The following is a 12092-nucleotide window of genomic DNA, read 5'->3' on the forward strand; positions in this document are numbered from 1 at the left end:
TCCTTCCTCAGGCACGAGTGTCCGCGGCAGTTGTATTTTGAAATATGTCTCACGATAGTTTAAGTGCGACAAATAAATTGATTGATTAAGAATAAATAAAGTGATGATTAATATGATCGATGAATCCGAATTTACGATATTTGGTGTCAGTAATAGAATCATCGAATCGCTTAAATTTTCTTGTTCACGTTAATTTTAATATCTAAACATATCAGACAAAATGCTCCAATAAGGTTTGAGGCTATGAAGTAAACATTTATATTAAGATCAATTTTCATTTACTTTAATTATACTTTTATCTACCAACAAAACCTGTAGTATAAGGAAAAAGGACGCATTTAAGAAACCAGCCTGCGAATGTTGCATCGAAAAAACATGTTGAGGTTTGGTAAAAATGTGAGGGAATTTGCAAAAGTAGCCTGATAATTGGCGCGTTCTGCGCGTTCCATCGTCAAAAATTACCTGACAAGAAGTAACCCTTATTGTAATGACATAAGATCTACCTCCGGTCAAATAAGAGTAGTGTGCGTACGCGGCGTAATCATATTGCAAAATGTTGAGACACGCTCTTAAATGTACTTAATTTTACACAGTCGGTGTTTTGTAAGGGCAAATATTGTACACGAATGAAGTTTTATTTACTTATTTTTAAGAACTCATGACTTTTCTATCTTTTTATTTTATTTTATTAAAAGGCACACTGAACAGACAACATTCAACATTGTTACAAAAAAATTATCTGGTTGTTACTAATTAAAACAAAGTAAACGAATGAAAATTGCAGTATTTGCACTATGCTCACGCTCATCCTAAATACTGCTCCATATCCTGGTCTTAACCAGTGGCGTAACTACGGGGGGGCTGGGGGGGGGGGGGAAGTGCCCCGGGCGCCATCCAAGGGGGGGGGGGGGCGCCAAAATGGGCAAAAGGCAGCAGCAGGAAACCTTTTGTCAGTCGTCAGGGGGCGCAAATTTGGTGACTGCTCCGGGCGCCATATCCTCTAGCTACGCCCCTGCTCTTAACAGGCTTTAACCTCCTTATTCATAAAACATAGAAAACCTTAAATATTGTATTATTCTAACAAACACAAATATCAATATGACAGATAGGGACGAACGATTATCAACTGCTTGTTAGGCTTGACAGACGCTCATGAATAACGCCTAAAGTCTACTACTACCTCAGATATATACACGAGTAGAATTATATAAGTTATGTTGACACACATAACTTGAAGACCACCACCAAAAATATTGAAACGGAAATAACCTCCTTCAAATAATGTTAAGTACCTAAATACCATAGAATCCAAAAAGTTCCGGCCGAAAGCACAATAGGAGCAAACATTTCAACCGGACTCAGTCCCTCACGACATAATATCGCATTCACGACAAAAACTACCATTAACTCCTTAATATCATAACTTTATGCTCCAGTTAACACCCTATAACACAAGATATTTTAAACTCTATTGGAAGGGGCTAAGAGCTACTATATCCGTTATAGTAGTAAAATATAGTTAACCTAATAAATGTCACATTTGCCTCGATTACTTGGACAACCGACGCACGATTTGCTGGCAAGGTGAAGTCGACGGTGTGATGAAATTATTGAGTGGTACGGAATGTAATGGAAACTGTTGTTATTTTGTTGATGACATCGCCAATTCACCTCGTACTTACCAAGCCTACATTTCAACGACATTCAGAAGATTGCGGGTCACTTCTGGATGAGATTAGCTCAGGACCGGGACAAGTGGACATAGGGGACATACTGGAAGAGAGGCATTTGCTCAGCAGTGGGCGATAAAGAGCTGATATTTACTATCTAACTATAGGTACTTACATACTCGTACATTAACGTGCTATATATTTGCACGTGCATCAAACAGGCGCCCTGTCACCGAGACAATATGCACCGCTCGTGCGTATATATCCGAGCCGATCCGATCCGATCCGAATCGAGCCGAACAAATAAGTCGATCTAGATCGGTGCGTGACTGCGTCGCACGCGCCGATAGTAATCGGATGATCGTTCGTTCTGTGACTCGAGTTGTAGTACGTAGTTAGTTAGGTACTAAAACTGTCATTAGATCACCATATTCGCTCCTTGAGAACCATAAGGGCATTATACAAAATTAAGAACCATTGAAATAGTGACGATGTTCGATTATATGAGCATATGTCCGCGAACGACTCATGATAAAATTCCGACTTCTTTTTCCCAATTAGGACATGATTTCTAAGAGAGAAAGTATATTTTATGTGCTATTAATTTAGCTCGACCGACTGACTCGGTTCAGGATCCATAACATTCAGCCATCTGAAGCATCTTTTAAAGCGTTTAACATGAGCGATTTTCTAATCGCACCTTTATGTTATGACCAGGCCTTGACGATTGGCAAAGTAGATCCTCAGCTCGAATGACTAAAAAACCACCCATGTTAAAATCGTGCCAAAATTCTGAAAGGTTCTTACGATCTACTAATAACATTAACAGAAATCATTTTTAAAGCATCAAGTGGCATTGCTACGACTGGATTGACACTGTTTTCATCATTACCACCTTTTCGCAGCAACAATCATCTGCAATTTCCCCATTAACTCTCACATGTCCCACACTTATTACATGCTAACGAGCTTCTCAGAAGGACCAATAACATGGTCTGTCACAAAAAGACGTCTAACGACAACGGTAATACATATCCCGACCGCAACAGCTCTGAGAGCGACGTTATGATACTTGCTGCTTCCCTTGCTGACCGCAAGGATGCGTTTTTAAAAATATGGCAAGCGCGAGCTGGGGTAAAGAAAATTCTAGAATTGCAAAAAGGATATTTGAGAAAGAAGGCGCGCGTCAAATACAACTCGGTCCGGGAAGCTATGGGATTTCCCGTCCAAAATACCCTAGTGCGGGAGTATACAAACTTTTGAGAAGACCCAACTGCAGTAAGAATCACCAGTTTTAGGAAGCTCAGAGCCGCAAATATTGTTTTCAGTAGTGTAAGAACTCTGAACGGTTAATTTCATGGATGGCTTAATGACCGCAATTTACATGCGGCTCACAGACACTGCTCTAGTGCCTTCCAGACGAGACTGGTTGGCTGCTAACAATAAATAGGTCTCACAAGAAGTTGCGTGATTAAAATATAAGTAGAAAAAAGAGGATGCAATTGCAATATCACCAAGGTCGTGGCAGTAGATAAGAAAGTTTCTAGTTTTAAGTGGCAGTTTAATCCGGCACATCGCTCGTAGAACCGACAGTCCGGATGGCGAATAAACGGAAAACTCAACAAGAATAGGCCTCCAACAAGGTGGATCGACGACCTAGTCAAAATCGCAAGGAGCTGTTGGTTGAGGGCAGCGCACGACTGGTCATTCCAGCCTGCCTATATCCAGCTGTGTAAGTCTCCGCCTGCTAGACAATCATACCTCTCGGGTCTAATGATGGTCCCTTTGTCAGTTCCTTGAAATCTCTTTTGGTTAGGCTTTTAAAAAAATATTCAAGAAATACGTTTTATCGTATTGTTATTACACTTATAACATACTTAAATGTTACATTTTTAAATAAAGAAATATGTTAAACTTCAAAAAAATATCTATAAACATTTTATGACGTACCTATTTTATGACCTAAAAAATGAGCTGTGATAAAGACTATCATTCGACGCGAGAGGTTTAGGTATATTAGATAACTGAAGATTGCTTACTCTCATCGAAGTAAAGAAATACCTGTTCAGTATTTAAAATTAAACGGAACCCTAAGAAAGGCTCTGGCAACTCGATCCACGAGTCGCGACCGCAGTACGTGGTAAAAAACCCTCCAAGAATCAGGCTCAGTTGCATAACCATTTTTGCTCGATTTGTGTGAGGCGTGAGGGAATGCGTAAGTACTGGCTACACTCTTAAGAGTCACACGCACCCGGCACCAAAAAGCCGCTCCCATACAATCGAAGTTACACACTCATTTTATAATGACAAGCTTAAATTAGATGCTTGGCATGTATATTATCGTAACTTGTAGGTATCTATGTCTGTTACTCGTTTTCGTTGCTAAAAATTGTTATACAAAGAAAGTAGATGAGGAGTCTTTTCAAAAGGGCTTATTTCTCTATGAAAACCATACAAAAATAAGCCCTTTTGAAAAGACACTCCTCAGATAGAGTAGAAGTTTTTTATGTAATACTCAGCTGACTACGTGGGAAAAGCCCTTGACGGCCCCCGACTCCAGGGCAGACCAAAAAAGCGATGGCTCGATGTCGTGAAAGCGGATATGAGCGCAAAGGCTTACGCGAGAGGACCGGGATCGAGCAAAGTGGAGGAAGGCAAGTAGGAAAGCGGACCCTGGCAAAGGCCGGGATAACGCTAGGTAGAAGAAGAAGAAGACTTCTTATTAGGTACAGTCAAGGGCATAAATATATTTACATTCCCAAAGTTTCAAAAATATGTGTACGCTCTTACACCTTAGGCCTTAGAAACTCCCTGCCTCGCACAGCTAAACTGTGGAATGAACTGTTGCCTGCGGTATTTCCGGACCGATATGACCTTCAAGAAAAAAGCGTACTCCTATCTTAAAGGCCCTCACAACCCCTCTGGTATTGCGGGTGTCCATGGGCGGCGGTAATCGCTTGCCATCAGGTGATCCGTCTGCTCGTTTGCCTCCTATTTCATAAAAAAAAGGCAATAAAGTCGTGTTCACATATTTTTGAGCCATTTGTCTGGATCGATATTTTTGCCTTCGACTGTAGGTACCGATATTTATATTTATGCCACATCGCGCCGAGCGGAATCATAGAATTTAGTTTCCAACACTAGGCACAAATGTCATTGAAACACCTTGAATTTCTTTCAAAGACCATTATTTAATTGATTTCAATAATTAAACAATCTCGATTAAAAATTGCTCGCTCATGTTACAAAATAGCGGTAAAACTGTTTCGCCACCAATAAATTAATTGCAGAGATTAATCATGCGAAATAGAAACCACCTTATTCAAAACAAGGAATTTGCATAATTCGATGACTAAGAGAAGGCAAATTCTGTTTAACAATTTGATACGATTTTTATCTCATTTTGATATGGATACGACTGAGTTCGTATTGTAAGAGGGCCTAGAAATCTAGTATGAATGTATCATTTTAAACTCTCGCGTTTTGTATACATAGTTAATGTCATTACCGGGTCTAACGCGATTAAATTTTATTATTTTACCTTTTTTCCGACGTTTCAGTCTTCCTGCAACCTCGGCAACCTCAGTCAACCTCCGTGACCACAGCCAGTGCAACCTAGCTGAAACGTCGGAAGAAAGGAAAAATGTGACTTTTCAACTAAAAGATACCACATTGTCGGTTGTCGATAAGGTTGATTTGAAGCTTTATGGACATAGCGCCTTACTGACAACCGACAATAAGTACCCTTTTGGTTGAAAATGGCACAAATAATGAAATTTAATCGCGTTAGACCCGGTAATGACATTAAATATCTAGTACGAATGTTTGACGAGCAAAATATTGGGAAATAATTGCATAACATAGAGGTTTCTCATTTTATGTACGTAAGTACTTACATTTTACATTCGTTGAAGTTACGGCTTTTGTGTAAGAATTAATACATACCTGAAACAAGAACAATTATGTTAAACTTGATATTGTCAGTACCTATACAATTTATTATAAACACGTTTTACATACATATTTAGTTACCTATATAGGACTGTAGGTAGTGTGACGTGGTAAGAAGGAGTTTGAGGTAGTACAGATAATGAGACATGGACAGAGGCTAAGGATCCAGGGGGCCTAGTCAAGATGACATTCGTTGAAAGAAAACGCCAATCGAAACTTAAATAATGTCATGTCACTACATGAATTCTTAGCGTCTGTCATGCCGATACATTATTTCCTACCGTTTGGCATTTGTCAATGCACTAATCTTGGTAAGGCCGCAGGTACCTCACGCGCACAAGTGCGAGAAAATTGCCTTAGAGACGAGTCCTGCGGGCTTAGCACGGTCGCATTTTTATCGCCTGTCACCATGCCTGTCACGTTCTAACAAGTATGTAAGTGCGAAAGTGACAGGCATAGTGACAGGCGATAAAAATGCAACCATGCTGCCACCGCTGATTGCATTACGTCAGCACCAATCAGCGTCCAACGCTGATTGGGGCTCACGGTCAAGGTCGTATCAAAGATGAAAACAATATCAGATTGTTGAATCAGAATCGGCTTCCAGTAGCCGCAATTAAAACGTGCGATATATCATGGATGAAAGTGAATGAGAGCAATAAATTCCCGCGCGAATAAGCTGCGCAAGAGTATGTATCGCGTAATGTTGCCAGTTTTATTGATATCTTAATTTAGGTAGATAAAAATTCTGATGGGTGCGTCTTATGATATATACCAACATTTGATATAATCTAATTTATAGTTTGTCACAGGACTGTCTCATGTCAAACATAGACAGAGAGAATCATACTATCTTTGTCTTACACTAGTACTAGCACCCAAGAAAAAGGATGAGTATAGTTTTTTTTGTTCTTATTTACTGACAATTTGATTTGACCAACTATAAATATCATTTACAATATATAACACACGTTAGGGATACCACAAAAAATATATGTTATAAAACTCTAATTTCTTTGTATTACAATTTCTAGCATCGAAAACTACTTATAGGACCAGACAAATGTTATGTCAGAAAGTCGTTTTAAAATGAGATTGTAACTACGATTGGATGACGGCGGCTTGGTTCCTGTGACTTAACGAATCTGCTAATCAAATACTTGACAAAGTTAAGTAAGTTAAGTTAGTAAGTTTATAACAATTAAAGAAAGAAGCCGAAGATATTCTGCCAAAACAGGAATCTTCAGAAGCACTAGCAACACTCATAAAGCCGTATGCAAATCCAGTAATGGGCAGCGGTGCGCCCGCGCACCTTTTTCGTCGCGCTAATTTATATCGCTATCAGTTCGGAGCCGAAGGTAATTGCAGACGGCGTGGTACAGACGCTGTTTATTTACGGAAACACGTACAAATTGGTTGATTGTTGAGTGGTCTTTGTGGGAGTTTCGCGGCATTTTACGTTTTAAAGTACCTACTAGAATTGTTTTTACAACCATGTCAAAGGGCCAGGTAAAGTCCATAACTGTTTACGGAAAAAACAGCTGTTTAGGTACCGGTCTTAAACACATATATCAGGTTTTTAAAGAGAAGGCAACGCACATGTACCACTCCTGGAGTTCCTTCCATCCATAGGCTAAGGTGACCGCTTACAATCAAACAGGCTCACGCTCTATTGGCCGCCGGCGGCGTGGTATAAAAAAGGTGAAGGACTTGAACTCAAACTTGATATCATAGGTACTCAAATTATCTTGAAAATAATTAAAAGAGCCTAAACCAAGTCAAAAAAATATAGAATTTACGAATAATTTCTGAGTTAAAAATAACATAACCTAAAGGATAAAATGAAATTACTCTAATATCGATTTCACTGATTGCACATAATACCTTCCTCACATCTTTATGCCGTTCATGCACCATAACGCTTTCAATCGATAAACGGCCGATACTTTCGATATTCACTATCACCCCAGTTTATCAAGGAACCGCCGGTACCGTGGCGAATCCTATGGGATTAGGATTGCCTCCAATCAAAGAAAAACCAGGATAACAAACTTCCCAATCAAGCGAAAATAAACCTTTTTCTCTTTACCATAAAGCTTGTCCCGTCGGTATTTCCGTGGTAGAATCGGGAATGCGGCCAGGCATAAACAATAAACATTTCATTGGCGCCTCTGTCATTACTAACTCTCTGACGGGAATTTATAATTATTTTCACATTTTCCTGAAGCTTTGATCAAAATATCAATTTTAATGCGGTATTATGATTGACGTGTCCTTTTATAGCAGGGTGAAGGTTAGGATCAGGGATGTTGCGAATATTCGCATCCGCATCCGCAACCGCGGAACTTCTGCATTGTTTTTAACATCCGCATCCGTATCCGCATCCGCATAAAATCGATGCGGAGCTTAATGCGGATGCGGATGTGGAACAGGTAGGTACAGGAACGTCTTAGCAGCGGCGTGAGTGCTAGGTAATATCGTCATTAGCCAATAGGAATCTCGTTTCGTTTTCGTGATTCGTCGATCGAGCACTTTAGCCTATGACGGACAGCGACAGGAAGTGAAAAGTTTGTTTTATTTGGACTTTAGTATAGTAATGCGATTGTGGGGCACCTATATTCTTGTTCAAATACTGAGTTTCGTTTTTTTTTAAATAAAAATTACTAAAGTGTAATATTTGACGTTTTTTATGTGCCTAATCTCGACATCCGCATCCGCGGATGTGCCTTTAAAAATCCGTATCTGCATCTGCGTCCGCGGATGTCAAAAAATCGGCATCCGCAACATCCCTGGTTAGGATGTCTAGAGAAAACATATTTTAAGGTTTCTACAGATGTAGGTAACGTGCAACGAATTCAATCGACCGAACAAATACCGCAAAATAAATCGCTTGCAATTTTATCACGGAATTCCTATGGCCACCTCCTGTGTTCAGCAATAGATCAGCTCGATGGTACTAATATTGCATTGTCACCCAATTTAGGTAGGTACAATATATATAAAGTTTTAGTTCAATCGAATAATAGGAAGTGGGTCTAATTAAACTTGCAAGATTTGACCTGAAGATGCATACAAACATTGCAATCTATAAATTGTATATACAAATGTCAATCACAATGAAAAAATCAACGATGATCACAACTCTGGTCAACGTGGGACTCGAACCCACATCCTTGGATTGCCGGTCCAATGCGTTACCAATTGCGCCAGCTGACCATCCGTCAATCAACGCTAATTTAATCATTGCAACTGTAAGACGACGTCACTAGCGACATCTGCATATTAAGGTTCACAACCTTGACCACCCCCTTGATGTGGTACGTCCCACAATAAAAAAGGAAAAATATATTAACATTCAAACATTGCAAGTTAAATAAAAACTTGTAAATATCTCAAAACAAATCCCACAACAATATGCGAACACTAACGGTCCTCAGATTATCCTGACGTGCCCGGGACGCGGCGTCTTTGTGGCAATCGCAATAATGGCGCCAGATTGGCCATACATATTGAAATGCTGAGAGAATATTAAGTAACCTGTTAGTATTGGGAGATTGAAGCCTTCAATTGCGATCCAAAAACCTTCAATTTGAAGTTTCTCATGAGCGTGATACATAGTTAGTATCTTGAATTTTTATGGCTGGACTGTTTATTTATTATATAGGAGGTAAACGAGACGAATCGCCTGATTGTAAGCTATTACCGTCGCCCTATTACATGGATTTTTTTATTATTTAAAACCTGCAACACCAGAGGAGTTTGCTAGCGCGTTGGCGGTATTTAAGATGAGAGTGCGCTCTTTTCTTGAAGGTTTAAGATAGTAATATAAGAAATAAATAGCAAAATATAGTCGCTGTTGTCCCTTTCCAAATCAAATGTCCCTGTCAAAATTCCAACATTAGCCTAAGTAGAAAAAAAACCGGCCAAGTGCGAGTCGGACTCGCGCACCGAGGGTTCCGTACTTTATAGTGTTTGTTGTAGCGGCAACAGAAATACATCATATGTGAAAATTTCAACTGTCTATCACGGTTCTGAGATACAGCCTGGTGACAGACAGGCAGACGGACAGCGGAGTCTTATTAATAGGGTCCCGTTTTTACCCTTTGGGTACGGAACCCTAAAAATGGTCAATATATTTATCAGTACGGTTTTTACTCACTATTATTTTTAGTCGCTTTTGGCGACATGTTTCGGATTCTTTGGGAATCCATCCTCAGGCACGAGTGTCCGCGGCGGTTGTACGTCGTGCTGATAAATATTTTGAAATATGTCTCACGATAGTTTAAGTGCGAATGGTCAATATGGTCATCATTCTAGGAATTCATTCTCATGGCACAAACATTCACAATTGAAAGATGCAAATCAATCGATCACATTAAAAAAAAAATGTCAATACACGTTTTTAATAGAGACATACGACGTTTTGGAAATAATGCGCGCGCGCACCTGACATTTGGGCAGATGCTTGCGCAAGGAGTAATTAAACATTAAACTTAATGCTTCACCTTATATAGATAGCATGTGCATTGTACATTGTAAAATTAGTTGCAGATGAACTATGACCAGAGGCTGTGCCTTAAATGTACAGTTTTCGGCCTTGGTTGCTGTTATCATGCTTATTTTCATCCCATAATGTTACTAGTACATTATGGGATGAAAATAAGCCCTTCTGATAAAAAAGCGCTAGTATTCTAGAGGTAAGAGTCTTTCAATCTGGTGGTCGCGGGTTCAAACGCCGGTTCGTATTAATGTGTTTTTTCGGAACTTACGTACGATAGGTACCTATATCTATATATGTATATTTTGTAAGTTATTATTGTTATGTAACTGACAGTGATTAATACCAATAAAAATTCTATATATCTATCTATCATTTGATATTTATCAGTCGCTTTTCGGTGTTTTGGAAACCACACGAATTCCAATGAGACCCAGTTTACCCTCTGGGTTGTAAAGTTAAACAGCAGCGCTTTCGTAAAAATTAGTGCTTACACATTGGCGTAAGTGGCTGTTCGAAGTTTTGGCAGTTTCGGCAGCAAGCAGCAACGTCGCGCTGCAATACTACTGCGGTAATGCTGGTGTATTAGTCGGAATCCGAACGGTACCTTTATTTAAAAGCGACAATAAGTTAACTTTTACTTACGGCACATACGTAAGTATAAAATACCAGCCATACAGGGTGACTCCTGACCTCACCGACAGTCCCATTTTCCCCATTTGGCAGTTTCCCACGCGAGGCAAGGCCGCCACGAGATTGCAACATCTTCCACACGACTATTGATTGTTTATGCTTCGAGCTATTGGCTTATTAAAACTTTGTAAGTGGTTTGTAATACATACAATACTGATTAAAAGCTGTTTAAGAGTTACACAAATCAGCCGTCATATATTATAGTCTAATCTAGATTTCCATACAATCAACGTTACGCTCTCATTTTGCAACGACATATATACAGGCTGGCTAAAAAAAGTGCATTCCTGTTGCCAGGGAGGTTTTGTGATTATACTGAGCAACTTTTACTATAGGACCAACCACGAAATCGCGAAAAAATAGTTTACCCTCCCATTGAAAATGGACCAGCCAAAATGTACGAAACAGCCAATTTTTTTTTCGCGATTTCGGGGTTGGTCCCATGGTAAAAGTTGCTCAGTATAATACCAAACCTCCCTGGCAACGGGCATGCACTTATTTTTTAGTCACCGTGTATAATTACGTTAATTACACAAATCTTGGCATCAATTTATGAACCTAAACATGTTTGGTACTAGTTTTCGTTGCTAAGAATTGTTATACAAAGAAAATAGACCGAGTTAATAGAAGTATTGCATGTAAAACTATTTATATAACGCCGTGGTGTAAAAATTACTTATTCAATCAGACACACACTAAATGTATATAAGTAGGTTAAACTATATGTACCGGAAAACCAAGGTTTACTCCAAAAGTCAAAATTTGTCATGGCCACTTAAATCCTCTGTCAGTATTTAAGGAACGAGCAGTAAGAGATGAAATCGCCCCGATATGTAATGTGCGTATTACGTACGCTTCATATTGCCCGGTGTAATGTTACGAAGCAACGGCCTCGCCCTTGAGTTTCCGCCATTTTCGCGAGCAATGACCCATGATTGCCTGCGCGCGCGCCCGTCCTTGAATTTCGAACGCTGATTATTGTAGTTTTCTTTTACCTACTTCAAAGTGTACCAATCATTGTACAGGTGATTCTTACGATTTTATTTCAATACACATATTTTTGTTTACTAATTATACTATCTATTCCTCAGTTGCGTGCGAACAATATAGAAAATTATCTAATACAATGCATAATATTGTACACAAATGCCTTTATGCAATACATTTCAAACAGCCACAACTTGCATTCCTCAGGCGGTCCACCCAAATCGGCACAATGATCGACCGGCATGATCTATAGATCATCGCTCCTCGTTAGGGGCAGTAAATAAACAATAAAG

The 12092-nt window shown here is 39.4% G+C and overlaps 1 protein-coding gene and 1 non-coding gene across 6 annotated transcripts in view; both read right to left on the reverse strand.

Moving 5' to 3' along the window:
- Positions 1 to 12092, reverse strand: part of LOC134741936 (protein outspread) — a 427618-nt gene that overhangs the window by 192785 nt on the left and 222741 nt on the right. The gene's annotated exons all lie outside the window — the stretch shown is intronic.
- On the reverse strand, positions 8766 to 8837 carry Trnaa-ggc (transfer RNA alanine (anticodon GGC)). The gene has a single exon. It is a non-coding gene; the product is annotated as a tRNA-Ala (tRNA).

This window comes from Cydia strobilella, chromosome 6 (assembly GCF_947568885.1).
Source record: "Cydia strobilella chromosome 6, ilCydStro3.1, whole genome shotgun sequence".
NCBI classification, from domain to species: domain Eukaryota; kingdom Metazoa; phylum Arthropoda; class Insecta; order Lepidoptera; family Tortricidae; genus Cydia; species Cydia strobilella.